The sequence below is a fragment of the Chiloscyllium plagiosum genome, unplaced genomic scaffold (genome assembly GCF_037043375.1).
Source record: "Chiloscyllium plagiosum isolate Xiang-an unplaced genomic scaffold, Cpla_swu_hap1 HiC_scaffold_39, whole genome shotgun sequence".
Lineage (NCBI taxonomy): Eukaryota > Metazoa > Chordata > Chondrichthyes > Orectolobiformes > Hemiscylliidae > Chiloscyllium > Chiloscyllium plagiosum.
The window spans coordinates 101,323,454-101,349,750 of record NW_028270177.1 but is presented as its reverse complement, the minus strand read 5'-3'; the positions used below and the strand labels follow the sequence as shown (position 1 = coordinate 101,349,750).

At 42.6% G+C, this 26,297-nt stretch overlaps 1 non-coding gene across 1 annotated transcript; it reads left to right on the top strand.

Annotated features, from left to right (window-relative positions):
- The first annotated feature begins 15,070 nt into the window (after window positions 1-15,070).
- Window positions 15,071-15,143, top strand: trnar-acg (transfer RNA arginine (anticodon ACG)). The gene has a single exon. It is a non-coding gene; the product is annotated as a tRNA-Arg (tRNA).
- The last annotated feature ends 11,154 nt before the right edge of the window (window positions 15,144-26,297 follow it).

Sequence of the window (26,297 nt, the reverse complement as noted above, 5' to 3'; positions counted from 1 at the left end):
ACACTGGGTCACATAAAGAGTTGTTTAGACACTTGACCGAGCATGTTTGAATTGGTTCTCTCTCAATTATATTCTTCAAATCAATTTTATAGGGTATTAGAAGGATTGATTTGCACTCAGCAAATTTGAATTAAAGATCACAGCAGAGTCTGACGGAGTCACATCATTTATCCTAACCTGATAGTATGGTGTTCTGAACAGGAAAGGTACAAACTTCGTTCAAAGTCAGGAGAAACAGAACACGTGTGTGTGGGCGAGGCTTCAGCTGATCATCTGGCCTGGCAAGACGCAAAGCGAATCAGCACATTGAGATACTATGCAAATGTCAAGGTTGTGGAAAAGGAGAAAGTGAGGATCGCAAATGCTTGCAATCAGTGTCGAAGAATGTGGTACTGGAAAAACACAGGTCGTCAGTCAACATCCAATCAGCAGCTCTTCATCGGGAGATTAAATGTCCCAAAAATACGAAACAAGGGACAAACAAATAAGAACAGGAAAGAGGTCGGACTTCAAAAGTTAACTGGACTAAAGTTTGAGTCAATTAGACCAAACAGGCTTCATCCCAAATTGTTGAAGAAAGAGGAAGACAATGAGAGAATGTGGATGCGCTGGGAGTCATCTTTCAAGTTATGTGATCTCTGCAAAGTCTCCTGTGGAGTGGAATTCACGTTGGAACCCCACTGTTTTGCTTGTTCAGGAAGCTTTTTATCCGGTCCCACACAACATCACAAAACACAATGGGGTTGGAGAAAACGTGCCAGCATTCATTAAGGATTGTTTACCAGCTGCAAAGCATAGAGTAGGAATAAGTGCACTTTTTACTCACGTTGGTGTTCTGTTACGGGTGAAGTACCACAAGGATCAGTGACAGCAGTGCTGCCTCACAGTGCTCGAGACCGGGGTTCAATTCCATCGTCACAGATAGGCGGTTTTGTGGGAACGAGAGAGACTCACGTTTGGTATGTTGCCTCCCAGGTACAAGGGTTCGTGATGTCTCTGATCGTGTTTTCCGGGTCCTGGAGGGGGAGGGGGAGCAACCCGAAGTCGTGGTCCATATTGGCACCAACGGCATAGGTAGGAGGAGTGCCGAGGATGTTAGACAGGCTTTCAGGGAGCTAGGTTGGAAGCTCAGAGTTAGAACGAACAGAGTTGTTGTCTCTGGTTTGTTACCCGTGCCACGTGATAGAGATTCGAGGAATAGGGAAAGAGAACACTTAAATGCGTGGCTACAGTGATGGTGCAGGAGGGAGGGATTCCGGTTTTTGAATAACTGGGGTTCTTTCTGGGGACGGTGGGACCTCTATAAACAGGATGGTCTACACCTGAACCTGAGGGGCACTAGTATCCTTGGGGGGAGGTTTGCTAGTGCTCTTGGGGGGGGGGGGGGGTTTAAACTAACTCTGCAGGGGCATGGGAACCCAGATTGTAGCTTCAGGGTGCAGGGCCTGGAGAGTAGGGAGGTTAGGAACATGGCATCAATTTCAAAGGAGGGTGCCTGTAAACAGGAAAGTGGCTTGAAGTGTGTATACTTCAATGCAAGAAGTATACGAAATAAGGTAGGGGAACTTGCAGCGTGGGTTGGTACCTGGGACTTCGATGTAGTGGCTATTACGGAGACATGGCTAGAACAGGGACAGGATTGGCTGTTGCAGGTTCCAGGATTTAAATGTTTTAGTAGGGTCAGAGGTGGGGGTAAAAGAGGGGGAGGTGTGGCATTACTTGTCAAAGATAGTATTACAGTGGTGGAAAGGACGATGGATGAGGACTTGCCATCTGAGGTAGTTTGGGCTGAGGTTAGGAATAGGAAAGGTGAGGTCACCCTGTTAGGAGTCTTTTACAGGCCTCCTAATAGTCCTAGAATCATTGAAGAAAGGATAGGGAAGGTGATTCAGGAGATGAGTGACAGTAATCGGGTGGTTGTTATGGGGGACTTTAACTTTCCTGATATTGATTGGGAAAGCTATAGCTCAAGTTCGTTAGATGGGTCAGTGTTTGTTCAATGTGTGCAGGAGAGTTTCCTGACACAATATGTAGACAGGCCAACAAGAGGTGAGGCCATACTGGATTTGATTCTGGGTTAAGGACCAGGCCATGTGTTAGAATTAGAGGTAGGTGAGCACTTTGGGGATAGTGACCATAATTCGGTGATTTTTACTCTCGTGATGGAGAGGGATAAGTGTGTACTACAGGGCAAGAGTTATAGCTGGGGTCAGGGAAATTATGATGCGGTGAGGCATGACTTAGGATGTGTGGCTTGGAAAAGTAGACTCCAAGGCAAGAGTGTAAATGATATGTGGAGCTTGTTCAAGGAGCAACTATTGAGTGTCCTTGATAATTATGTACCTGTCAGGCAGGGAGGAAAGGGTCGTGCGAGGGAGCCGTGGTTTAATAAAGAATTGGAATCCCTTGTTAAATGGAAGAGGGCGGCCTATCTCAAGATGAGACGTGAAGGTTCAATTGGGGCGATTGAGAGTTATAGGGTAGCCAGGAAGGAGCTGAAGAGAGAGCTAAGAGCAGCAAGGAGGGGACATGAAAGGTCCTTAGTCGGTAGGATTAGGGAAAACCCTAAGGCTTTCTATAGGTATGTTAGGAATAAAAGAATGACTCGGGTAGGAATAGGTCCAGTCAAGGATAGTAGTGGGAAGTTGCGTGTGGAGGCGGAAGAGATTGGGGAGACACTGAATGAATACTTTTCTTCAGTATTTACTCAGGAACAGGGCATTGTCGTCGATGTGAATACTGAGTCACAAATAAGTAGAATGGATGGCTTTGAGGTATGTAGAGAAGAGGTGTTGGAAATCCTGGAAAAGGTGAAAATAGATAAGTCCCCTGGGCCTGATGGCATTTATCCTAGGATTCTCTGGGAAGCAAGGGAGGAGATTTCAGAGCCATTGGCCTTGATTTTTATGTCCTCTTTGTCTACAGGAGTAGTGCCAGAAGACTGGAGGATAGCAAATGTGGTTCCATTGTTCAAAAAGGGGAGTAGGGATAACCCTAGTAACTATAGGCCGGTGAGTCTCACTTCTGTTGTGGGCAAAGTCTTAGAGAGAATTGTAAGGGATAGGATTTATGCACATCTGGATAGGAATAATGTGATCAAGGATAGTCAGCATGGTTTTGTGAAGGGCAGGTCGTGCCTCACAAACCTTATTGAATTCTTTGAAAAGGTGACGAAGGAGGTTGATGAGGGGAAAGCGGTAGATGTGGTATATATGGATTTTAGTAAGGCGTTTGATAAGGTTCCCCATGGTAGGCTACTGCAGAAAATACGGAGGTATGTCATTGAGGGTGAGTTGGAGATTTGGATTAGGAATTGGCTGGATGGAAGAAGACAGAGGGTAGTAGTTGATGGCAAAGTTTCTTCATGGAGTGCCGTCACTAGCGGTGTTCCGCAAGGATCTGTTTTGGGACCATTGCTGTTTGTCATTTTTATAAATGACCTGGAAGAGGGGTTAGAAGGTTGGGTGAGCAAGTTTGCGGATGATACGAAAGTCGGAGGAGTTGTTGACAGTGAGGAAGGATGTGGCAGGTTACAGCAGGATATAGAGAAGCTGCAGAGCTGGGCAGAAAGGTGGCAAATGGAATTCAATGTAGCTAAGTGTGAGGTGATTCACTTTGGGAAGAATAACAAAAAGATGGTGTACTGGGCTAATGGTCGGATACTTGGTAGTGTGGATGAGCAGAGGGATCTTGGTGTCCATGTACACAGATCTCTGAAAGTTGCCACCCAGGTAAATAGTGCGGTGAGGAAGGCATATGGCGTACTGGCTTTTATTGGTAGAGGAATTGAGTTCCGGAGTCCTGAGGTCATGATGCAGTTGTATAAGACTCTGGTGCGGCCGCATCTGGAATATTGTGTGCAGTTTTGGTCGCCATACTATAGGAAGGATGTGGTGGCACTGGAACGGGTGCAGAGGAGGTTCACCAGGATGTTGCCTGGTATGGAAGGAAGATCGTATGAGGAAAGACTGAGACACTTGGGGCTGTTTTCATTAGAGAAAAGAAGGTTTAGGGGTGACTTGATTGAGGTGTACAAGATGATTAGGGGGTTAGATAGGGTTGACAGTGTGAAACTTTTCCCGCGTATGGAGTCGGGTATTACAAGGGGGCATAGCTTTAATTTAAGGGGGGGGTAGATATAGGACTGAAGTTAGGGGTAGGTTCTTCACTCAGCGAGTCGTAAGTTCATGGAATGCCCTGCCAGTAGCAGTGGTGGACTCTCCCTCTTTATGGGCATTTAAGCGGGCATTGGATAGGTATAGTGGGTTAGTATAGGTTAGGTGGGCTTGGATCGGCGCAACATCGAGGGCCAAAGGGCCTGTACTGCGCTGTATTCTTCTATGTTCTATGTCACGCGATTGCCAACATGAATTGTGCACATTCATAGTGTCTGCGTGGGATTCCTGCAGATGCTGCTGTTTCTGCACACAGTACAAATATTCACGGTTTTAGTGAATTGCCCATTATATCCAAGAATGTCCAGGCTTGGTGGATTGGGCATGCGAAATGCAGCATTATAGGGAGAGAGTAGGGCCTCATTGCATTGCAGAGATTCTATGATTCAATGCTTGAACCAAATTGTTCCCAACCATTATACATGATTTGGACATTTGGACCTCTTGTAATTTTTCCAAACTTGTTGATGACATCAACTGGATCGGAATGTGCATTGTAAGGAGAATCGTGGGAGCCTTCAAGTGAAGTTTGACAGCCTCAAGAATGAGTCAGTAAATGGCAGTTTATCCATAACACACGATAGCTCCACAAAGAATATCAATAATCTGGTTAAATCTGACTTCCTTTTCGCAAAGTATCTTGAATTTTCATCATACCCTTGATTTTCTTTCTCCAAGTGCCTTGCTCAACAACTTTATTAAAAAAACATTGAGAAGCTTTCATGTGAAAGATGTTAAGCTAACTACTTGTCATTTCCTCCTTGACTTCCCTTCTGTTCTGACTAAATAAAACTCACTGATCTGCATGGGTTGGAGAAATTGAGGACTGCAGATGCTGGAGATCAGAGCTGAAAATGTGTTGCTGGAAAAGCGCAGCAGGTCAGGCAGCATCCAGGGAACAGGAGAATCGACGTTTCGGGCATAAGCCCGAAGAAGGGCTTCCTGAAGAAGGGCTTATGCCCGAAACATCGATTCTCCTGTTCCCTGGATGCTGCCTGACCTGCTGCGCTTTTCCAGCAACACATTTTCAGATCTGCATTGGTTCCCACGATGACTCTCCACTTATTTTATAATTCTCAGATTTGTTTTCAAATCCATCCATGGTCTTACACCCCATTAATCCACCACTGCTTCTAGCCCAACATTCCTCTGTGCTCTTCCCACTCCTCTACTTCTGCTCTCTGTATTCGAACGCTCCTTAATCCCCCACTGCCAAATATGGATTTTACACTGAATGAGAGAGTCTGAAGCAGTGTTGCATTGCACTAAACACGACAGGCTACTACTCTTGGCGGTAATATGGAGTTCTACCTCATCACCATGTTATCCCAAAAAATTAGATCAATTCATTCTCATAATTATGATGTAGATTCCTGCAAAATACTTGACTATTTTCTGTGTGCTGGCAAGTACAGTATCTTTCTCTATCCCCTGTTTCACTTTGACTGAGACATGGCACATTTTACTGCTCCTTTATCCACTTATAACTGTCCTTTGTTTGAGGTCTGTATTTCTGGTTTTGTGTGTGGTGGGCCAGTGACAGCCTGATGTGCAATTCCAAATTGTTATGAAGTTGACAGTGTGTGGTGTACCTTGAAGAGAGGTAGAATGTTGTTCTGCACTGAGAGCTTACGAGAGCAGTGTCGGAGTTTACTGGAAAATTCAAAATATATAACATTTGGCTGTGAAATAGGTACCTGAGTTGGTTGCTGTTTTGACGACAATTCAAATTTAACCAACGAGATTCATTTACGTGTCTGTAAATTAAAAGCCAATCGATTTTGAATTTATTATTCTGCCAACATCAAACAAATGAGATAATCCGATTTGGGGGTATAAGAAAAGTAGGCATTTTGAACGTCAGACAGAGTTCCTGCCATCAAGGGAGAACTACAGGAGGAAAAGAAAAGCCAAAAACAAAAAGACCGATTGCGAAATGAAGGGAAATGACTCTGGCAATTTGTGCAGCTAACACCAAACGACTGTTTGCATGAAAGCTGCTGGGTTGCGCTGTTGGATCTTATCATCATCACGATCACATGTGCCCCACACGCTGACAATTGATAACTCGGCCGAATCTCAGTTCATCTGCTGCTCTAACTCTCATTTTTCCCCCTTTGATATCATTAGAGGGGACTTTAAATGAAAAGGCTGCCGATTTTGCTCGATTGAAAAATTGCAGTTCTGAGAATGATGTTTTAAATGAACATCAAACGCGACTGTAAAAAATCAGTGAAGGAACAAAAAATGCAGTGACACTGGTGGAAGAGTGCCACAGAGACCAGAAAATCTTAGTGGTATAGTGGAGCTAATGGCAGTTAATCTCTCAATAATGATCAAATAAAAGGGTAGAAATAACAGTGGATTTTCACAACTCCAATGTAGTGTGTCATTGTAATGCGAAATGATTTTTGAAGTGATTTCAAGAGCACTGTTTTGATCAGTCATGGCAAGACAAACAAGAGCAGCACAATAGGAGGAATGGCGTCGGGAGAGCATCTTGGTAGTAGAGATCAAAAACCAGTCAGCTTAACGTCAGACTGAAGGCACCTCGCACAAGAATTAGACTAGTATTTTTGACAAGGTGTGTGTTTATTTTACAATGGCAAACTGGTTAAAAGATAAACGTCTGTGGCATTAATGGAAACGTAGCAAGTAAGGTGCCATACTGGCTTAGTGGCAGGAAATCAAGACGAATTGTTAACATGTAATCTCTGGTCCATGCCAGTAAAGTCTCCGACATGATGATTGATTTCACAACCACCGGGATTGAAATGGATCGAATGGTTTCCTGTTCCCGATGATGGGATAGGACACGTTTACCCATCAAGAGTGACAGCAGCAACACAGACAGGATGGTGCCGATGTGCACGTTAGATTATGGAATGCCTCAGTGAAATGGCAGGAGCGATGTAAAGGAGGGTTAATGGCCTTGTAAGGGAAGGAAATCTCTGAAAGTGCGTGGGTTTGAATTCTGATTTATGAAATGGAGAATTGTGATATTCCACATAAGTAACCAGTGTTGCAGAATATCATATAATCTCGTGTTCCCAGGGCTAAACTAAGAGAGACTGAGTGGCGCAGCAGTGAAGGTCAAACTGGAAATTGGCATGAGGATGAGCCCGCTGTGTCGGTATAAAGGTGCATGAAACGCCGGGGTTGGGACTCCAACCTCACCTGTAGTACCTTCTATTGACATGGAGCAAGGAGCATTGTGATATCAGATTGGGATCTCCAACTTATAGGGAGCAGCTTCTGTTGGCATAAAGCAAGGGGCATTATGGCAGCAGGCTGGAAGTTCCAACCTCACCTGGAGCAGATTGTATTGATAAGGAGCACGGACCGATGAGACGTAAAGTTGGAGAAAGGATACTCAGTTATTTTAATCTGAATTAAAGTAGTATTTAGCAGGACCCATGTTTATGGATTGAGTGAATATCTGTCCCAGGGAAATCTCGCAAAAAGAAGGGAAAATGTGGCAAGGATTCAGCTCGTGGAGGAGAATCTGTGCAGAAAGAAACGCAGGTAATATTTTCTTTTTCTGCCTTTTATCATAAGACTGACTGCGTATTTGGTTAAATTGCAGCAAGTGTTTTTCAGCTCGTGCCATGATATTATATTTCCTGAAATCCCATACAAGTCATTAAAGCGAACTAAACTTCCAAAAATTAATGGTATATACCTAGATCAAAGGGAGAGGACAGAGGGTGGTGGTGGAGGGTTGTTTTTCAGACTGGAGTCCCGTGACCAGTGGAGTGCTACAAGGATCCGTGCTGGGTCCTCTACTTTTTGTCATTTAACTGGAGTTGTGTTGGACAGCAAAGAGAGTTACCACAGAACAGGATCTTGACCAGTTCGGCCAATCAGCTGAGAAATAGCAGATGGAGTTTAATTCAGATAAATGTGAGGTGCTGCATTTTGGGAAAGCAAATCATAACAGGACTTCAAGATTTAAAGGCAATGTCCGAGGGAGCGTTTCTGAACATACAGACCTTGGAGTGCAGGTTCATAGAATCCTGATGTTTGAAATTTACCTTGAAAGTGGAGTCGCAGGTAGATAGGATAGTGAAGACGGCGTTTGGTATGCTTTCCTTTATTGTTCAGAGTATTGAGTACATGAGTTGGGAGGTCATGTTGCGGCTGTACAAGACATTCGGCAGGCCACTGTTGGAATATTGCGTGCATATCTGGTCTCCTTCGTATCGGAAAGAAGTTACGAAATTTGAAAGGGTTCAGAAAGAAATGAGAATTCTGTCAATGTTGGATGATTTGCGAAAGAGGGAGTGGCTTAATTGGCTGGGACTGTTTTAGCTGGCACGTCGGAGGCTGAGGCATGACTTATTTGAGGCTTTCAAAATTATAAGGGTCAAAGATATGGTAAATAGAAATAGTCTTTTCTCTGGGGTCTGTGGGTCCAAAATTAGAAGGCATAGTTTTACGGTGAAAGGGGAAAGATATACATGAGACCCACTGGGCAACGTTTTAACTCAGAGAGTAATAAGTGTATGGAATGTGCTGCCAGAGGAAGTGGTGGAGGCTGGTACAATTGCAACATTGGATTGCATTGGATAGGTATATGGAGGATAGTGGGTTAGTATAGGTTAGGTGGGCTTGGATCGGCGCAACATCGAGAGCCAAAGGGCCTGTACGGCGCTGTATTCTTCTATGTTCTATGTTCTATTTAAGAGGCATTTGGATGGATATACGAATAGAAAGGTTTCGGAGGGATATGGACGGGGTGATAGCAGGTGTGACTTGATTAGGTTTAGATATCTGGTCAGCATGGACGAGTAGGACCAAAGGGTCTGTTTCCATGCTGTGCATCTCTCTGACTCTCTGACTCTATTTGATGTTGACATTATGCTCGAGTTTATCTTGATCTATGGAGGAAAAGCTGGAAACTAATATTGAAATTTACAGGATCAACGATGATCCCATTCAATAGCTGAACAGACAAGAGGCTGAATAGAAGCTTCATCATGACAGATATGTTTTCATTATGAATCGCGCTGAAACACAACGTGGGGAGGATTGGACTGAAGCAGTGGTGGTGATTTTCTTTCCTGGTTAAATTTTTTAATATGACTGCTATTTCTCCTGTCCTTGTTAACATCAAAACGCTGAAGCATGAAAGCGTGAAGAACATATGGGGCTAGTGGCGCAAAGTCTAACGTGCCTGACTCAAGATCAGAACATTGTAGATTTCACTCCGCTCTAGCTCGAGGTTAACACAGGTATTTATTAATCTCACAACCTAATCTTCCTCATTTTTCTGAAGCCGAGATGAATCTTGAGCTCCTGATATGCAGACACGAGAATCTCTTTCAGTACACATCCCGGAGAACATCACAGTCAATAACGCACAAGTGAGGAAGACCAAATAGTCCCACACACTGAGAATCGGCACTTTTCAATTTCACAGAGCCATCGACCTAATCGCTGCGGCTGATAGTAATGGCAAGGAAACAAAATAAATATCTCAGTCTCATGTTGGTTCATGGAGTGCCGAGGCACCTTGTCCTTCTTTAAGAGGCTGGAACATTGACTCTGATGTTCGTGGAGACATTGATTGATTCGAAGCATTGAAAGGAATCCTATCACAGAAGCCCACGCTGTTGATGCTGAACAAAACGGCCCTTACTGGGAATTGAACGCGGGCTGCAGTGGTAAAAGTGCCAATTCAGAACCACGACACGACCAGCGACGAGTACAACGGTCGGAGGCACGTAGTCTGACAGCCCTCAAATGTGTTGGACGCGTTCTTTGCAGAAACAACCGCTTCACTATCCTCATTCCATTTTCCATCTCTTTGCCTTGTATGCCTTAGCATCACGAATACAGATTGAATATCTCTGAAGGTTGTGTTGATTTCACCACAATGAGTTGCAGATTTATCCACCACCACTACTGGTGGATAAAGTTTTTACTGCTTATCTACTGAAAACTTTCTGCCTCGTACATTTAATCGACACCACTTGGCGTTTGTCCGAGAGGAAACATTTCTTTCAGCCGAACATGCCTTTATCTCTCATTGTTTTGCACATTTCAATCATGTTTCTTCACAATCTCCTCTTCTCCATTGAAATTAGAACAGAAAAACTGATCGTTTCCAAAAAAAAAACCAAATATGCATTGTGTCATTTTCCTGAGCCTGATGTTCCAGTGATCTCCGGAACATGTCAGTAAAAATTGCTACATGAGCACTGATCTCACAACAGCACTATGTAAATGGATCGATTGGTTTTAAGGTCCTAATTGTGGGATTTGGTCACGTTCGCCCAACAACATTGACTGCAGCTGCACAGACTGAACAATGTCAATGCGAGTGCTTGATAGCTAAATGCCTCAGGGAAATTGGAGGAGGAACCTAAAGCAGGGTTACTGATCGTGGGATGGGGAGAAATCTCCGAGAATTGGTGGGTTTGAATCCTGATACAGAGACAGCAGAGATGTGAAAGGGCGAGGGTTTGAAGGAGCAAAATCATCACCTCGACGAATATTTTCATGTCAACAAAGATTGATTCGCTCCTGCTTTTGTTAAGCATGTCTTACTCTGCATAAAACGGTAACAAGTGACAATACTGGAAGTCAAATTGCAGATGATCTTTCTGCTGCCACTACGCAAAGCGCTAACCACTGCATGATACCAGCACCGCATGGAATAGCATGATGCAAAAAGCAGTAAAGATAGTAGCAGAGGATATGTTAGGAACAGGACCACATGAACAGTAGTAATACTTGACAAACAGTGACTGAGACATGCAAACTCGTGGTGAGCTGAATGGTTAACTTCGGTATCTCCAGAGCCGATGGATATTTCATCACTTAGTTTGTTGAAGGTGAAGATTGATATAGTCCTCCAGAAAATGAAAGCATCAGGGAATAGCGCAGGGAATTGCTGGAATGTATTTCTGCAAAAGAAATGTAGTTTACCATCGGTTACTTTAGCAATTTCGTCATACAAGGAAGTGACCATTGCTGTGGAATATGATATAGTGCCAGGTTTCATGCCTGGAATACGAGAAACTGTGTGGTGCAGTAGCGAAGATCAAACTGGAAATGCGGATGAGGATGAGGCAACGGATATGAGTTCAGTAATGAAATCATTGAGTGTGAAGTATTTCACTGAAAGTACAGAGTGAATTGAAATGCCGGGGACTGGGAGTTCCAACATTGCGTGGAGCAGTTTCTATTGACGTAGTATACGTCGCATCAGGCTGGGAGCTCCAACCTGAACTGCAGCAGCTTCCATTGACACGAAGCAGGGAGCACTGGGATATCAAGCTGGAAGTTCCAACTGTATCTGGAGCAGCTACTATTGACATCTGCACTGAGAGAAATGGAGGTAATGTTTTCTCTCTCTGAGCTATCTCATATGGCTAACTCTGCTCTGGGCAGAAGGGGAATTTTTTTAATCATTTCATTTTATTGAATTTCTTGTAAACTCGCACAGGCCGTTAAAATACGTTCAGACTTCGAAAATCAGCTTGAATGCGATGTTGTGATTAGACATTAGTTGATCAAAAGTGCTGGAGCAAAATCAGTGCAGTGAATTTGAAATTCATCAGATGAGCAGAGATCCCATTGAATGGCTGAGTAGACACAAAGTGAATGGAAGTTTCATGAGGATGAATGTCTTTTCGTTACAAAACCTCCCGCTGCACAAAGAGTGGATCATTGGAGTGAAGCAGTAACGGTGGTTATCTTTCCTGGTTATTCAACTTGTGAACATGAGTACGATTGGTCATGTCCGTGTTTAGATCACAACTCTGCAGAATGCCAACCTCAAGCACGCCCGAGCACAGTGTCACAATGGATAATGCGCATGGTTATGGTCCAGAGATTGTAGTTAAGGTTTCGACTTGGTTCAAGAGCAAGACTGGCAGGCTTCAACTTCACATACAAGTTAATTTACCGCACAATGTAGCACATACAACGGGTCAGTGGCACAATGGATAACATACCTAATTACAGATCTATTGTGTGGAGCTTCGATTCCAACCTGGCTTGCGGGCAGCGCTGACTTTATTGCACTTAAAACGGACTGTTCTGAAGCCGAAATGAGGTTTGCACCTTGAACTGCAGGGACAGGAGTCCCTTCATTAAATACCCCTGCGACCGTCAGAGTCAATATCCCAGAGTCATCACTGGGGGGGGAAAGCTGAATTCTTCACTCAGGTTGCCCTCTACACCTTTCAACTTTCCGAGATTCACTGTGGCACCTGCGATTGTGAAGGAAACGAGACACAGAGCCAAGTCTCAGCTTTGACAATTTTGGGAAAACATTTAGGAAGCGGAATCAGAGGAGAATGGCGAGTGATCTGTCTGAATGAGCAGAGACTGCCGAGGCACCGTCCCCTTTATTTAAGAGTCTGGGACATCGTCTCTCATTTCTCGACGTCATTAATTGATCCGAGGTACTAAAAACACTCCACTTGCAGGGGGTCTGCTTTTGCTGATGTCACTGTCAGGATCAAAACAAACCCTACGCCCGGACTGAGAATCAAAGCCGGGTCACAGCGAAGGAAGCGAAAAAAATGGACCTGCTAGCCCGCCATGGACAGCTACACGAATACCACGTATGTGAAGAATGACAGCCCTCAAAGTCGTTGTACATGCTTTCGTCAGATGCAATCGCTTGACTATCTTTATTCACTTTCATCACTTGGCCTTGTATGCATTAACAACTCAAGTTCAGATCCGTGTATTTCTGAAGGTTATGTGGGTTCAGACAGTGAATCCAGATTCAACCATCCGCTTGCTGATTAGATTTTTCTGCATATCTCCTCAATTCTTTCCACTTCTTAACTTCAGTCTTCGCCCCTGTTGATCGGTCAAGAGGAAACGTTTCTTTTAGTCTGCATTGTCCATGTCGCTCATTACTTAGTGCATATGAAACATGTATCCTCACAGTTTCCTCTGCCTTAAGAAAACAACCCCAGTCAAAACAATCTGTTTCCATAACCTAAACGTTTCAACTTGGTAAATTTCTGCACGGTCTCCAGTGCGATCACATGACTATTGTAATGTGAATTGCAGAACTGCACGCAATATTTCGGGGGAACCGAATGAACAAATTGAAATAATTGACTGGAGAAAGCCACAGAAACTTCTCTTTTCCAATAAAACATCATTTGCTCAATCCTGCGCTGTGCACTTACCCTGAGCCCGATGTTCCAGTAATCTCTTGTCCGTGTCAGGAAAAGCTGCTCCATGAGGATTAATTACAGAATAGCGGCATCAAAATGGATTGAATTGCTTGAAGATGCCGACCATGGGATTGAGCACTTACACCCAAAACAGTGACCGCAGTAGTACAGAATGAACAGTGTAAATGTGAGTATTATATTGCGCAATACATCAGTGAAATGGGAGGGTGGACGTTTAGGCGAATTAGTTCTTGTGGGAGGGAGAGATTTCTTCGATAAAGGGTGGTTATGATATGTGAAACACAAAGATGTGAGATAGCGGGTGTTTGACGAAGGAAACTTATCACCACGTAGAGTATTTTCATGTAAAACAAAGATTGATTTTCTCAGCGTTTGCTAAGCACATATTACATGGAGTAAAACGGGTAAAATGCCGATTGCTGTGACTGTGATTCGAGCAGAACTTGCTGTGTTGACAATGCCAAGGAAGAACCATTTCATGATCCTGGCGCCACATGGAAAAGCACGATGTAAAAAGCAATAAGGATCGGGGCAGAGGTTATGCCAAGAACAGAAACACACGCACAAAGGAATACTTGTCAAACAGTGACTGAGATGTGGGAACTCAGATTCGGTTGCATATATATCGCTTCTATGTCCGGAGAGACTGTAGAGATTGCAACACTGAGATTGTAGGATGTTACGTTTGCGAGATATCTACAAAACTTCAAAGGGTCATGGGATACTGCAGGGTATTGCTGAAATGTATTTCTCAATAACACTGTATTTTAACATCGGTTACTTCACCAATTTCCTCACTTATTGACGTAATCATATAATGGCATGTCATATAATCCCAGTTCAAGGGCGTGGAATCAGAGAAATTGATTTGCAGTGCACCCAAAACTAATTGGAAATGGTAATGGCGTTCAGCGCGAGCATGTGGCTGCGAAAATGCAATCGGTGAGCGTAATGCCATTCTCTGATGATATAGAGGCGCGTGAAATATCGAGGCTAAAAGCTCCCGCCTTAAGGAGACCGGCTTCAATTCCCACGCATCAAGAAGCAGTGGGACATCAGGCTCGGAGCTCCAATTTCACCTGCAAGAACTTGTATTCACATGGAACACGGAACTTTGGGACATCAGCTGGTCGAATAGATACTCAACTATTTTATTCTTAAGTCAGTAGTTTTCAGCAGGATACTTGTTTGTGGATTGAAAGAATATCTACAACCGGGACAGTCAAAATTACAAAGAAGAATTCTGCAAAGAGTCAATTCTTGGAGAAGCACTGTGCAGAGTGATGCAGAGGAATGTTTACGTCATCTGCCGTCCTCATATGTTTGACTTTGCACTGGATTAATTTCCATGAAGGGATTTTTTTGCTCGGTTCACAGTATTCACTTTCCTGCATATTCGCAAAAGTCGTTACTGTACTCGAAACCTCTGAAAGTTAACTGATATATACAATGTGGTGATAAGGCTCACGTTCACGTCAGTTATGCTGAAGAAGTGGATTCGAAATTCATCACATCACATTCCATTAAATGACTAAGCAGACAGAGTGTGAATGGAAGCTTCATGAGAACATATGTGTTTTTTTTTGGAAAATTCGTTGCTTTGAAAGGTGATGAAAATTAGACTGAAGTAGTGACAGTGATTATCTTTATTGCTTGTTCAACTGGTGAACATGACTGCTATTAACCGTGTCCGTATTAACATCACGGCTGTTAAGGCTGTGCATGGGGCCAGTGGCGCAATGGATAACGCGCCTGACTACGAATCAGGAGACTGTAGGTTCGAATCCTACCTGGCTCGCCGGCAGCGCAGATTTTAATCCCGTTTAAAAATTGATTTTTCAAAAGCCGAAATCAGGTGTGAGCTCCTCATCTGCAGGAACGAGAATGCCTTCATTAAATGCCCCCGAGAACATGAGAGTCAATGTCCGAGCGTCATCTCAGGAGGGAAGCCGAATAGTCGCGCGGGTGAGTTATGGGCACCTTTCCATTTCATAAAGCCACCGATCGAATAACTGTTGCTCGCGGTGATGCTCTGCTTTGAGCATTTTTCGAAACTCTTTGGCCAGTGGAATCAGAGAAGAATGAAGGGTAAACTGTCCAACTGATCTTTATAGAGTGTGAGTTCTCGAGTCTCCTACACGCTGACTGATAAAGTTTTCCTACCAGTCTATTCAAAGCTTTCTGCATCTTATTTGAAATCTACCAATCCTGGTGATCGATCAAGAGCAAATGTTTCCTTCAATCTGTAATTCCTTGCTCCTCATTATTTCGTACACGTCAATCATGTCTCCTCACAATCAGCTCTGCTCTGAGAAAAACAACATTTTGAAAGTCTTGTGCTCACTGAAATTTCTTGTCTGTTTTTAACAGTTCGGTGAATGGAATAGTCCCACTGCTAACATTCAGCACAAACTTTCAGTAAAAACCACACAATGCGGGGAACCTCAGTACTGCTCTTTTCGTCAACAATGTGTAAATGTCCCCTGTAACTTTCGATTTCGCATCCCGTGGGGCCATTTGTCCGTGTTCAACGACATATCCCAGGAAGGTGACTTTAGCTTTGGCAGATTCACTTTCAGCTAGGTTTACAAATCAGTTTGACTTCCGAATTCGATCAAAAAAGCCCGATAAATACTGTAAATATTCAATCCACGAGAGACTGAAAGTCACCAGGCACAATATACACCAATCAGTTGCGTATTCGGCAATTACCCTGTCAGTTAACCTCTGAAATGTGGTTGAAGTGTTTTTCGTACAAATGTCATTGCTTTAAATTTCTGCAGGCCAGTTGACGTTATAAAATTGCCTTTGATCTTTCTGACCAAGTTCACTACCTTTGTGGAAGTCCAATTTAGAAATGTAAGTTGCTCCTCCAATCTTTTCCACACAGTCCTCCAACTGCAGGTATGTATACGCATCAGTCTTTCTAACAACATTGATTTTGTGATAGTCCACACATAACTGTTGGGTCTTATCTGGCTTTGGCACCATGATGATGGGTGAACTCTATTCATTGAAACTCACTTGGGTTATGCCATTTTGGTGCATACGTGACATCTCCTTATGAACCTGTACAACTTTAAAGGGTTATACCTGCAAGGATGTTACAGAGTCAGAACAGCATCTCCTATATTTACATAATCTACAATTAGATTAATAATTCCCAGTATATTTCAGCAGATCTCCCCATGCAAGAGTAATAATTTTTTCTATTTTCTTCTGGAAGATAACTGAATAACTTTCCCAATTTTGGACAACTTTTGCATTGTCCAATTTTATTTCAGGAACGTCCAATGCAGAATTCCCTGACATTGGTTCTTCCCAGTGTGTCATAGTCAATACCGCAATCTCATCTTGCGTTCATTCTCTGCCAAAATACAGTTAGCGCATATTCCCATCAAATTCTGTGAGATTCCTTCATGACTGGAGTCCCTATCAAGTAGCTAACCTCACTCAATTTCCTCTCAATTTGATAAGGTCTTTTAAACCTTGCTTTAAAGTTTCACTGATTAATGAATGTTAAATAATTGCATTGTTCCCAGCGGCTCAATTGTGATTTTTTGATTTCTCATACACTTCCTGCTTCATATTTTCTGCGATACTTTTTAATACTGTCTCGACAACTCCCCAACATTATTTAGTTCAACTCTAAAATTTGACACATCATCCAAATGCGTGGTCTCTGTAATCTAACTTATTAATTTTTCCTTAGTAAATTTTAATGGTCCTCTTACTTTATGCCCAAAATTGGTTTCAGATGAACTTAGTTTGGTGGATTCTTTTGGTACATCTCAGATCGCAAACAGTACTGACGCAACTCCCTTATGGAAATAGTCTGGCTACTCCGAAACATAAAACCTCAATATAGTCTTTAATAATTGATGTCACCTTTCCAGTGCACCCTGTGATTCTGGATTGTACACAGTAGAGTTGAATCGTTTTATTTCCAAGCTATCTATACACTCCTTGAAAAGTTTGGACGTGAAGTTTGACCCTTGAGCTAATTGTATCTCTGATGGTAGTCTTCATCTAGTTTTTTTAAAAAACCGGAATTCGTCCACTATCGTTTTAGCTGTCATATTGCATGATTGAACAACATTTGGAAATCTCGTCAATATATCTTTTTTCTGTTAATTAATACTTATTCCCATCTTTTGCTCGATGTAGGGAAACTTCACAATGAATGAAGACACTTAAGAAAGATTCCTCGAACGCTGGGATCGATATTAAAGGTGCAGGCTTTATTATTTCCCATGGTTTTCCTATTCGTTGAAATGTATGATACGTCTGGCAAAATTCAAATGCATTCCTCTGCAATCCAGGCCGTAAAAATGTCTTTGTATTTTAGCCTCCGTTTTCATCATGCCGACGTACCCTCCAATTTGTGGCACATGCGACACTCGCAGCACCACTTTTCTGTACCCTACTGGAAAAATAAAGTCTGCCCATTTCTCACTTGCTTGCATATGTGTTGCTCTCCACTTCCTCCTTAACATATCATTTGCTAAGTAATATCACACGGGGATGCATTCACTCTCCTTCCAAGTACATGTCTTCTGATCCAACTGCTTTAATTATTCATCTTTCTGCTGTAACTCAGTAGCATAGTAGAGCTGAATATACTTGCATTATTAACGCTTGTCCCCTGCTGTGTCCCACTTACCTGACAAAATTGTGATCATATTTCAGCTTCCATATCCGTGCCTTTTGATTTGTCCTGCTTCAGCTTGTGACTCTGTGATCGCGTTAAGGCACAATCTGGGAAAATTCCTTGATAAATGTCCTGCATTGCTGCACTTGCCTGCATCTTGACTGGCTTTTCATCTGGAGTAGGCAGCACGCTTACCGGTGATTGAGCTATATCATTTGCAAGCACAAATTGTATTCTTGGAGCTGAGAGCTTGTCCAGACATCCCACCAGAAATTCCCCACTCTTTCAGCCCACTCTCGCCTCACTGTACATAACTCAGCAAATCTTCGTCCCACCATGAATTCCCGTATACATAGTTCTTCGGAAGTACATATTTTTCCCTCCTTCTGAATCACAGACAGGCACGATCCTGTGTCCCTCAATATTGTCCCCTCTCTATCTGCTACACCTGGCCAAGGTAAATGAACTTTAACTTTGCAGGTATATTATTAAAGCCGATGTGGCACTTCCCCCTTACCAAGCTCTGATCAGCTTGTGCACTCTGATGCAGCTTTCCACCCTCCACTGTGCTTTCTATTGCCATGGCAACAAAACATCCAGGCTTGTTTCGTTTCCCTGCATCTGACTTTCCAGTGCTTTTCCTAGATCTCCAACACTGATTTCATGTGGCCTACTTTATTGCAATGAAAACCTCAGATCTTGTTCCCTTCAAGAGTTTCCTATTTACCCTGTGATAAGTTATCCTAATGATTTTCACAGAGATTTAACTTTCCCTTTCCACGTGTGGATTTCTCTTTACCCCAATTTCTATCCCTCAGACTTAAAATGATTCTGGAAGCCCATCCTTGTTTTATGAACCACTTCATAACAATCAACCATTTCAGCTGCTAACCTTGTCGTTTTAACAATATGCTCTTCCAGATTAAGCTAATCTTCAGCCTTTCTCTCCAGCCTTTTAAGGTGAATTCCTTTAATAATTGCCAATTTATGAAGTTCAAACCCTGTCTCCCTTTCTCTCTGCTCTGCTGCTCTCTCTTCTTCCCTCTTACTACTTCAAATCGTATCGCAAACTGCTTCAAATCTGGTGTCCTTTCCTTATCTCTCGAGTCTAACTCAAGCTGCTTCAATTTCAAATAAATTTTAACCATCTCTACAGATTCTCATGGATTTTCCAGCTTAGGTAAATGCTGAGCTATTGCGGGAATGATCTCTCCTTTCCTCACAGAAAGAGGCAAATACAACCCCAGTATGTCTGCTAATTCCAGAAGTCCGGCCTGAATTGTTTTTTTGTAAAACTACCAACTTTACACCGTCCATAGCAAGACAACTGTTTGTACCAAAATGAGACATTGCCTTCCCAAGCATTGCCTACCCCAATCCAAATCAACACCCAAAATAAAGACGCAAGCACCTATCAGTTGCTCTGTTAATCCATCAACTACCTCCTAATTTATTATGGACGAGGCTAAACCATTCAAAACGTTATTAAGCAGACAACCCAGACCGTAACGTTATATTTTTTTTCGTAAAGCGTACAGTGAAAATTACCCCAGTAAGCTAGTTACAAAAATTATTCATAAAATGACGAATTGAAAAACCAACAACAGAATATAGAATACCCACAGAACTTAGTCTATCCAAAGCAGACTTACTTATGCTGTTCTGAAAATACACAACAATCCTTAAAGAAAAGTACCTTAAAAACAGTAAAAATGAAACAGAAGCTTACAGTTTAAAAATTAGAAGGGCAGAAGGAGAGAGTTTATTAGTTAGTGCACCACTGCTGCAGGATCTAAAAACCGGAATTCAACTTTCCAGAATGACTACTCTTTTTCCATTTCTAAAACATTAAATCTTTGGCCTTAAGCCTCAGCTGTTTACAGAGAAACGAAAGGCCTCACAGTGAACACTTTCATTTCTGTAATACTTCATCCGATTCTGAGCCCGAACTGTTTTAAAATGCCTTTGATAAAAAAAGATATCAAGAGACATTATCCTTGAGAAAAAGTACAGCTCCGTTTCTTTTTAAAAAAGAGAACATCTTTGTGAGAGCCCAGTCCGTCCAAACGATCTTCATAAGTGAAACTCTTCAAACAGACAATATCCTGGTAAATCTGTTCTGCACCGTTTCCAATGCTATCACATCCCTGCTATAATGATAATTGCAGAAAGACACACAGTACTCCAGCAAGAGCCGATTGAGCAAATGAAATTAGCAACTTAGAAAGCCACAGAAACTGCACTTTTCCACTAATGTGACTTTTACACAATACTGCCCCTGGAGAAAGTGAGAACTGCAGATGCGAGAACTCAGAGCCGACAATGTGGTGATAGAAAACACAGTAGGTCAGGCAGCACGCGGGAGAGTTGATGATTCGGACAAAAACCCTGCATCGGGAATGAGGTTTGTGGCCGTGGGGACTGATAGATAAATGGGAGGTTCGGGGGTTTGGGAGCCTTATAGCTGTGAATGCGAGGAGTAGATAAAGGTGGAGAATAAATTACTAGTTCTGACAGGAGGTGGAGCGGGAAGGTTGGAAATGTGATGTGCAGGTCATGAGGGCAATGCTGAGTTGGAATCATGAAACTAGAATAATATGAGGGTAGGGCGAATGAGGAAACTGGTGATCCCATGTGGCATCAAGGCCCAAGGGGAAGATGAGACCTTCTTCTTTCAGGCTTCAGGTGTTCAGGGAATGTCAATGAAGGAGGCGCAGGACCTGCATGTGCTTGGCAGATTGGGAGGGGGAGAATGAATTTCATCAGTGATGAGCTTCCAATTGCATATCCAAACTATCATTATGAACATGTTCTTACATCTCAGGAACATCATCGAACAATACCCCGACTGAGGAGAAGGCGAGGATTGGAAATGCGAGAGATTAGAGTCAAGAAGGATGGCACCAGATAGCACAGTGGTTAGGCAACATCTGAGGACCAGGACTGTCAATGTTTCGAACATTCCTGACGAAGAACGTATGCTCGAAACATCGACTTTCCTACTCCAAAGATGCTGCCTTTCCAGGTGTACTTTTCCGGATCCACACTTTTAACTCGACACCACCTCAGCTCAACTGCATAAGAAAATTAAGATGCACCTGTCAACACTCAGTTGATTCTTCAGTCCCATGCGAGACAAACTGCAACATTCTTTTCCCCGTAAATATCAGGTAAATCAGATCACTAAAGAAAAGAAAAATGCAGAGGCTGAATATCTGAGAGAAAAGAAATAATTGTTGTAGAATTCAGCATCCTGTCAGTTCAACTGAATGTTTGGATATTAAAATTGGTAAAGGAAAAGAGAAAGCTGCAGTTCAATAACTGCTACGTTCTGTTTCTCAAAAGAAAAAAAAAGAGTTTCATGGACTGGAATGTTACGATCAGGCAATGCATGCTCACCCTGTCAAGTGCTGATAGGAATGGAGGAATATATATTGGCTTCGCCACTGCTGAACAAATGGAAAATATCATTTTGCCTTCCGAATCAGTTGATGCACCTGCAGAAAAGTCAATGTGACTCATAAACCCAGCACAGCCAGTTCGGTGAGTATTTCAGAGTCCTGCAACATCACATTTTATTTAAAAGATCTTTAGTGATTGTTCCTTATAAATATGGCATTCTCCATTTCATAGTGCATTGTATAATATTGTACCCACTCACTTATTCATCGGTACATCACTCAATTTTAGTACCCCTAACGTTCCATTCACGACTTAACTACCAAACTACTTTCACGAAAAAAATGCTTATTTTTAAAACCGAAGACTGAGCTAAAGCAATGCCTCTTGGAAATCAACCATCATTCTCTCACTCTCTATACCTTATTTAGTGTGTCTCAGGGCCTGTCACCATAAACCTGTGCCCTCCAGTTCTGAACTTCACCATCCTGCGCAAACGATTTAGTCCAGTTGCCTATCCATGCCACTCATGATTGTATAAACCGTGAGAACGTTACGTGCTGCCTGGAACATTCCAGCGAAAAAGCCCCTGCTTACCCCATCTCCACGCTTAACTCAAGCCCTCAGGTCTCCGCAACATCCTTGTAACTCATTTGTGCACAGTTTCAATTTTCACAAAATCCTTCTTGTAGAAGTTAACCATCACTGCAACCAGTATTCTAAATGTGATCTCGCCAATGCTCTATATCGCCACAACATGACATTCCAACTTGGATAATCGACTTTATGACTAATGACAAAAAGCGTGCCAAGTACTTTCTTCACCATATTGTCTACTTGTGACACCACTTTATCTGCTTTAATAACTTTTGCCTTGACTAATAAAGTTGTGATTGTCACGATGCTCTGCTACCTTCACGGATATGTTGCCCAACATGCAAATTCTCTCTGTTCCTCTGGGTTTCCTTGTGTCCTGCCATTCATTGAGTAATCCGTTGATGTGTTTCTTCCAATGTGCATCACCTCATGTTTTTCATGGTTAATTTCAACATCCCTATCTGAATTTAACGTTTGACAAATCCATCTCTGAGCTCCTCCATCCTAAGACCTTCTTCCTCACTATTAACCATTTTGCTAATATTCGCATCATCGATAACTCTGCTTCTCATTTCCCCCGAATTTGTTCTATATTCTTTACACACACCCACAAACGACATGGGACCCAGCATTCAACCTTGTGTTACACCATTGAATACCAGTTCCAATCACACAAACTGCCTTCTATCACCATCCTTTGTCTCCTACCACCACCAAATTAAGTTTGGATCCAACTTGCCAGGGGACCTTAAATCCCTTTTTACTTTTATCCTCTTACCAGTCTCCAGTTTGGTGTCGTGTTAAAGGCTATGTTGAAATTCACACAAACAACATCAACTTTACTGCCCTCGTTAAAAAACCCGATCACTTGCCAATAAAATATATTTAATCCAATCTGTTAGGCATGACATTCTGTAACAAAGCCGTGATGACTCTTCCTGATGAAACCTTGCCTGGACAAGTGGCAGTTAACTCTCTCCTTCAGGGTTTGCTCCAAAAGGTTCCCTATAACTGATATGAGACTCACTGCTGTGTGATTCTCTGGTTTATCTCTCCCAATCTTGCTGAAAAGTGGAACTGCGTTAGTCCAGTCCACTACAAACCCAAAGAGGAAAATAAAACATTTCCTCCATTGTGACAGAGAGGAACATAAGATACAAATCCGTCCTGAATTGGGAATATGCCCACTTCAAGCCGCTCAGAACCACGAACACTTCATCAGTCCCTATGTCAAACTTCTTCAGAACCTTTCCATCCCACGTCCTGCATTCTCTTCCTATATCTTAGCACAAGAGGACTGTTTGCTTGCTGAACAAGTAAAGTGATTCACTCAGTTATCCCATTTGCTGACACAACTCTACTGTCACACTGGAAGGAGAACATTCCGATATTTTAACTCGAAAATGCTGTACTAAAACTTTGTGGTGATAAAATATTTTGTTTTGATAGCCACAGTCTATTACAGTGAGAAATGGTGTGAATTATCTCTAACTGAAAAACATTCACTTAATTCCACCTCTTGTGGAGATTCCTATCTGTTCCCATCTGACATGACCGAGATTTAGCTCTCTGTTGTTTTCCATATTCAGAACAGAACTGCGGCACAATTCCAAGCACATGATTTCTTTCTTTATTGACCTACGAAGTCGATGCCAATGCCTCAGATTGTAATGGGATTCATCAGGAAGAGAACTTTTCAGGATTAACACAGTTGTGTCTTATGTGCAGGGGGTCATTTCACAAGCACAGTATCAAGCTTCCTCAGAGGCAAGACAAAAGATGCTGGAAAGAGAAATCGGAGTTAACATTTTCGGTGCAGTGACGCCGGCCTTAGCATTGATTATTTCCAGGAAAATTTTGGTCTATATGCAGAAGATATGTGGGGACGCAGTAATTAGAAGTGAACGAGATGTCGGGATAGAGCCGAAAGAGAGAGACTAACAGTTGGACATAGGAATTGATAATGATTTGTTTGGAGCATTAACAACTGTTCACGGAGACTGTTTATGACTAACCATAGGTATTGTGTAATGGCTGCTATGCTATAAATAGACCTGGTGGGTGTGTCGGGGGCCAGGACATGGGAGACTTCAGGCCTCTAAAATGATTGAAATTGGGATGGATGGTCGCTGGGTGCTCAAGCAGAAAATGGCCTGTTACTTTTTCAGCTTGCGCTGAGCTATGGTGGAACACTGCAGTCAGCCTGAGATAGAGACGTTGGCGAGGAAACATGGTTCTGTGCTAAAGGAGCAGTCAACTGGAAGCTCTGGGACATTTTTGGCGATAGAACTTTGTATTCTGCAAAACGGTCATTCAATCCAGACTTCATTTCCCAAAGTAATGGCGACCACAATATGAGCAGTGAATCTATTAGACTGCATTGTGTGAAGTGTAGGGAAAGTGTTGCTTCACCTGGAAGGTGTATTTGAGCACTTGTGTACTAAGCAGGGAGTTCAGAAATGGACAAGTGAGGAGAGGCAAGAAGCAAGAAGAAAGGATAGCGTAGAAGATATTATTAGAGATGTTGTTACTAAATGGGTAAGAAAGCGACCATAAAGGAACTATACCTGAATGCTCGTACTTTTCAGAAGAAGGTTGGGGATATAACGGCATAAATTATCACGAACGAATATAATTTAGTAGACATTGCAGATACATGGAGACAGCATAGTCAAGAGTGGGAGGTAAATATTCACGGGCATGAGACAATTTGGAAGGACAGAAATGGTGGTAAGGAAGGTAGTGTAACTCAAACTTTCAAGGACAACCTCAGACCAATGCTGACAGATGATATACGTTCTATGGAGAAGGAGTTTGAATCCATTTGGGAGGAAAGTAGAAGTTCTAAGAAGAAAATGTCATTGATTGTTGAAGTCTACCGGCTCCAAATTTTATAATCACATTGGGGAGGGCAGGAAACAAAGACATAAATAACACCTGAAAAAATGGTATGGCAATTATCATGCGGGATTTTAATCAACATGTCGATCGGTCGAAGCAGCTCAGTCAGGGTAGCCTTGATGAGGAGAGCATTGAGTATCTGCGAGAGATTCCTTAACTACTGTGTAATGCAACAGGCCAACAAGGGGAGAGGCCAAATTAGATTTGGTACCGGGTAATGACCACGGCAAGGTGATAGATTTGGCGGTAGGCGAGCACTTTGGTGATAGTTACCAAAATTAAATTATGTTTACTTGAGCTTTTCAAAGGGATAGGTATACACCAGAGGGCAAGCGCTGCTGCTGGGGAAAAGAAAATTGTAATGGGATTAGATAAGATCACGCATGCACAGGTTGGGCAAGGAAACGGCAGGGAATGGGCAGAATAGACGTGAGGAGCTTATTCAAGGAGCAGGTTCTGTGTGTATTTGATAAGTATGTACCTGTCAGAGAGGGAGGAAATTGTCAAGTGCGGGAGTCATGATTACTGAGGAAGTTCAGGAAAGACCTGAAGAGAGACTGAAGATGAGCCAGGATGGTAGCTGAGAATTTGTTGGCAGATAGGATAAGGGAAAATCCTATATCTTTCCATAATTACGTAAGGACTAAAAGAATGAATGGAATAAAATATGGCCAATGAAGGACAGTCGTGTAAGTAGTGCGTGGAGACACAAGTGATGGGGGAAGCGCAAAAGCAATATCTTTTGTCAGGATTCGCTCTGGAAAAACAAAACGTTGTAGAGGACAATACTGGGAAACAGTCTTCCAGACGAGATCGGATTGAAGTTTCCAAGGACGAGGTGTTACAAACTCTGAAAATGTGAAAATATATAAATTCCCGTCGGCCGGATGGGATTTATCCTAGGATTCTCTGGGAAAACAAGAATCGGATTTCCGAGCCTTTGACTTTGATCTTTATGTTGTCATTGTCCAAAGGTACAGTACCAGAACACTGCAGGATAGTAAACGTTGTTCCCTCATTCAAGAAGTAGAGAAAACACTGGAAATTATAGACCATTGACCCTTCCGTCGGTTGTGGGTAAAGTGCTGGAAAAGGTTCTGAGAGATAAAATTTGTAATCATCTCGATTGGAATTAGTTTATGAGGGAAGGTCAAGCCGGTTTTGTGAATGGGAGGTCGAGACTCACAAACATTATTGAGTTCTTTGAGTAGGGCATTAAACTGGATGTCGGTTTGCTCAATGAATTGGAAAGTTCATTTCCAGACATTTCATCACCTACGTGGTAACAATTTCAGTGGGTCTCCAGGCGAAGAACTGCTCATGATTCCTGTTTAAAATTTATATGTTTGGGGTTCTTTGGGGTAGTGATGTAATTTCTGGTGGTGATGTCATTTCCTGTTATTC